At 42.5% G+C, this 5,195-nt stretch overlaps 1 pseudogene; it reads left to right on the forward strand.

Annotated features, from left to right (window-relative positions):
- Positions 1–3,433: 3,433 nt before the first annotated feature.
- On the forward strand, positions 3,434–4,761 carry LOC128049913 (NEDD8-conjugating enzyme UBE2F-like; annotated as a pseudogene).
- Positions 4,762–5,195: the final 434 nt, after the last annotated feature.

Genomic DNA, 5,195 nt, shown 5'->3' on the forward strand with positions numbered 1-5,195 from the left:
TGAACTGTGTTATCTACTTTTCTTTCAGAACAATACTAACGAGACTTGCTAAATCTAGATGGTGTTTTGACTTGTCACCTTATTAAAGTTACTGAAGCAGGAACCAGCAAGGCATCTTGGCAACCATTCACGGTAAAAATGTCCTTCTCAGGGAGTCATAAAAAGCAACTGAGGGAGGATCTGGACTTCTAATTATACTGCGACTTGGGAGGGAAGGTCTTCTGAAATCACACTTGCCTGCCCCACCTTCCAAAGATGAGCTCATCTCACAAACACAGAAGCGGGTTGTAAATAGACGTGAACAATAACAACCTAAGGAATTCATCAACAACTTATACATGCCCGTCAGGCGTACCCACTTAAGCACACTTCACTTTTGCAGGTGGGAATGAGAAGAGTCTTGTTAACTTTTTTCTAATGAAACAGAAAATCTGAAAGTTCTGTGTGATGATGATCTCACTTAAAACATCAGTTACTTCCTCTCAGAGTCTTGCAAATGAATACACAGGTAGTAACTCATTCATAAGATAAACGAGTTTCAGTAGGTATAACAGACACCATAGGTAAATCATAATTTGAAGTCTAAACTTGTCAGGCTCTCCCATACTGACCGGGCTTCACACAAGACGTTATTCTAAGAAGTGTGATAAACTCGTTTAAAAGCCGTACGAGATTGAGAAATAGGTCCATTAGGAGGAGGCAGGAAGTCCTGTCACCACAGGCAGCCAGAAACCCACAAACATCAATAAGCATCATTTATTACTGTCACTGTTACACGTGAGAGTACTATTACTGTTGTATCGTTATTGTTACGTTACAGTGTGGACTCTTAAGCCAGGCTTTTCTGTTTTTACACGAATATCCCTGAGACATCAGTGTAGTACCACATGGTACACTCAGTTCTCCTCTAACTCTCGTGCTTGATATCACAGGGAACAACTTGAGCATAACTCGAATTTCACATTTGTTTAGGCATGATTTCACACTGCAAGAAACACACGGCAACGGCAGAAGACCGCACGGGGCGGAACCCCGCTGCCTAAGGTTACACAGAATGCACAAAGCCACACCTCAAACACCTGCCAGCGATCTCAGCTCCCCACAAGGGTGCCAAGCCACGGTCCTCCGCACCCGGTATCCCAACTCAGCTTCTGATTTCAGGTTACCTGCCCCTGCCATCACCTCACAGTGACTCACAAGCTATAACCCTTCCAGGGCCTCCGTCCACAGGAAGTGTCAGGGTTTCCCCAAGGTAAAGTGCTGTATTGTACTTTTCATCTATTTACTTCTTAACCCAACAAATATGTGTAAAATTGTGCTCCAATTTTTATCCAGTTCCCATTCTATTTTTTTTAGCATGTCACCGAGAAAGGTTTTTGAGTGTATGTCCCTAATCCCACTTTTCCCTTAAGCACTGGTTGGGGGGTGGGCAGGGCGGCGAGGCAGCCTGTTATGATTCTGCATAGCATGGCAGTTTTTAGAAACACATGTACTGCACTTTAGCAGAACTGACTGTATAATAACCACTGTTTATAAGGATGCTTATGATTTAAATGAGAGGAGTTAAGTTATGATTTTCACATATTTTCATTATGCTAAAGACAACAGCAATGTATGTCGTGTGTGTGTTAGTCGCTCAGTCGTGTCTGACTCTTTGCAACCCCATGGACTGTAGCCCGCCAGGCTCCTTTGTCCATGGGATTCTCCAGGCAAGACTACTGGAGTGGGTTGCCATTTCCTTCTCCAAATATATGTCATACAATTTTACAAAGAATCTCACTCACATTTTAGGTTTTATAGTAACCTACTTTTAAGGGTGAACACTTTTAAGGGTGTTTCAGTTACATGAAAAATTTATTTATTAGAAGTTCCCTGATGGTCTTGTTAATAAATAAGGTGTACCATTCTGGAGAGACCAACATGATGGTGTTTTAAAGTCAGATTCTTGCAGAGGAGGACTTATCCAGAACTGCTAGAGAGGACAAACTGAATTACTTGTCATTCCTTGAAACCAATAAATCTTTAAAAGATTGAATTTATCCTTTAAAAAAGTCCAAGATGTACATAAAGATATGTACAAAAAGTTTTCCATTACAATAACATATTAAGCAATTTTAAAACAAATGTTTGGCAACAGATAAACAGGTTTTTTTAATATGTAAGATACTTAACAAAATCAGAAAATATTTCTAAGCAGTGTTCACTGGGGAGTGCTGGCTATTGGATGGATGATACGTTCAATGTGATCCCAATTTTTTTAAAGTATCTATATCTAGAAAAAAAGACTGAAAACAAGTCAATATTTGAATAGTTGCTAATTAAAGATAACAAAAATAGAGTAGAATAATTTTTACTTTCTTCATATTTTCCTGTGGTATGCAAATTTTCCACAATAATGTCTACTTTTACAGTTAGAAATAACAATATGCTATATAAAAATAGGATGAAGGCATCTGGTGGGAAAAAACTCTTTTTATCCCACTTTAATTTCAAATGTGAATCCAGCCCGTAAAATGAACATCAGCCCCAGAACAAGGACACCAGATGCTACCTCCACAAGCATTAACAGTCACAGACAGTATTTTCTATCTCATAATTCAAAGGCAAATACAGTCCCAAAAGAGATGCTCAAAGTATATAGATCAGTTAGAAAAGCCAAAATATAATTTGCTTTTACTGGCTAAAACAGTTATGGATTTAGTAAAATTCAGATTAAGGAAGATTTTTAATTATATAATTACATACAAGCTGTCTTAATGTCCGAAAGAAATTTAGTTATGGATGAAGAAACTGTGCTCTGGATATAACTCCTTTCAAACAAGATCAAGATTAAAGAAATATAAGAAGCAATGGCTTTGGTTATGGGGATGAATGCCTCACTAAGGAGAGTTTTCAACAGAAAGTAAGAAAAGAGAGCTGGATCTTTATGACCTCCAAAAGAACTCAGTTATGTTACAATTTTCCCGATAACCATAAAACTGGGCTTTGAAAATAACTCATTTGCCAAAAATGGTGATTCCTTAGTCATCAGTCTGCTTAGTTTAATCCCATGCACTGAAATCCCATAAGACCTGAATGGAGAAAGTACTCAGGAGTCAAGGGCTAATGTAGGGCAATTTGGCGACCATACACTTGAGTTCACTTACTTATGGCGGCCAGCAGCATATTTAAACAATGCGCCCCTTTTCATTTTCAGTGTAACCTTACTAGCTTATCAAATACCAAGTAACTATTTGGCAAAGAGTAATTGCTTTAGTACCACTCTCCATTCTCAAGAATGTACTGAGGGTTAAAAATCAGGAGCCGGCCCGCCGCCTGGAGCCGGTGCTAGCTGTGAGGGGCCGCGTCTGGCTGCAACAGGCCGGCTGGGGCATGGTGTTGGGTGCCAGGCTGCCTCGCCTGTCTCCGGGTGCCCATGAAAAAAGCAGCAGTGATGCTGACGCTGGCAAGCAAGCTGAAGCGGGATGATGGTCTTAAAGGGTCCCGGGTGTCAGCCACAGCCTCTGACTCCACTCCGCGGGTATCTGTGAAGGACAGGCTGCTTGTTAAAAAGGTTGCAGAACTTGAAGCTAATGTACCTTGTACGTGTAAAGTGCATTTTCCTGATCCAAACAAGCTCCATTGCTTTCAGCTAACTGTCACCCCAGATGAGGGTTACTACCAGGGTGGAAAATTTCAGTTTGAAACTGAAGGTTCTGATGCATACAACATGGTGATTCAAAAGGTGACACTATTTGAGTACTAGAAAAATTACAGATTTGGATGGTGACATATTCTCTAGATTTGGTCTCAAAGATAAAAATTTTCATTACAAAGATTTTGTATCTGTGAGATGACCTGTGTGGTGAGATTCTGAGAGACGACTGTCATGCTCCTCAAACCAAGCCTCCCAAAGTGAAATGCTTGACCAGGATCTGGCACCCCAACATCACCAAGACCGGTGAGATATGTACAGTGTCAGACTTTATTTTGGGGGGCTCCAAAATCACTGCAGATGGTGACTGCAGCCATGAAATTAAAAAACGCTTACTCCTTGGAAGAAAAGTTATGACCAACCTAGATAGCATATTCAAAAGCAGACATTACTTTGCCAACAAAGGTCCATCTAGTCAAGGCTATGGTTTTTCCTGTGGTCATGTATGGATGTGAGAGCTGGACTGTAAAGAAAGCTGAGCGCCGAAGAATTGATGCTTTTGAAGTGTGGTGTTGGAGAAGACTCTTGAGAGTCCCTTGGACTGCAAGGAGATCCAACCAGTCCATTCTGAAGGAGATCAGTCCTGGGTGTTATTTGGAAGGACTGATGCTAAAGCTGAAACTCCGGTACTTTGGCCACCTCATGCGAAGAGTTGACTCATTGGAAAAGACTCTGATGCTGGGAGGGATTGGGGGCAGGAGGAGAAGCGGATGACAGAGGATGAGATGGCTGGATGGTATCACCGACTCGATGGACGTGAGTTTGAGTGAACTCCGGGAGATGGTGATGGACAGGGAGGCCTGGCGTGCTGCAATTCATGGGGTCGCAAAGAGTCGGACACGACTGAGCGACTGAACTGAACTGAACTGAGAGAACACTCAATCGATGGCACCAGCTGGGCCCCCACAAGGATGCTGAAGGATGTTCTTTGGGGATTAAACTCTTTGTTTACTCATCTGTTGAATTTTGATGATCCACTGAATATTGACGCTGCGGAACATCATTTGCGAGACAAGGAGGACTTCCGGAATAAAATGGAGGACTACATCAAGCGCTACGTCAGATGATATACGGAGAGGACCGCAGGGCCGTGGACTGTGCGTGAGAAGATGGGCTCCACCCGCAACCAGAGGAACCTCTCCCCATCCTCAGCTCCCCTCAGTCCCGCCGGCTTGTCCGAGTCCTGTGACTGTGTTGTCCTGAGGAAGAACCTCTTCTCGACCGTCCATTGTAACCGGAGAGTTCCAAATAAATACAGCCAGAAAATGTGTCTGGGGTTCTAAATAGTTGTCTGCTTACCTTAACGTGTTTACTTTTTTGAAACTGTACTGTATAGGCTGTTGAGAATGAACTGAAAATGAACTCCGCGTCGAGGCTGGAGCTGCTTCTCCCCTCCCCCGTCAGTCCAGCGCAGGTGATGCTGATGCTCAGTGTAGCCCGCAGATTGGCCGTCAGAAACCCATTACAAACAAACTGTGATTGGTGCGAAGTCTCTTAGCTC

The sequence above is a fragment of the Budorcas taxicolor genome, chromosome 6 (assembly GCF_023091745.1).
Source record: "Budorcas taxicolor isolate Tak-1 chromosome 6, Takin1.1, whole genome shotgun sequence".
Taxonomy (NCBI): Eukaryota; Metazoa; Chordata; class Mammalia; order Artiodactyla; family Bovidae; genus Budorcas; species Budorcas taxicolor.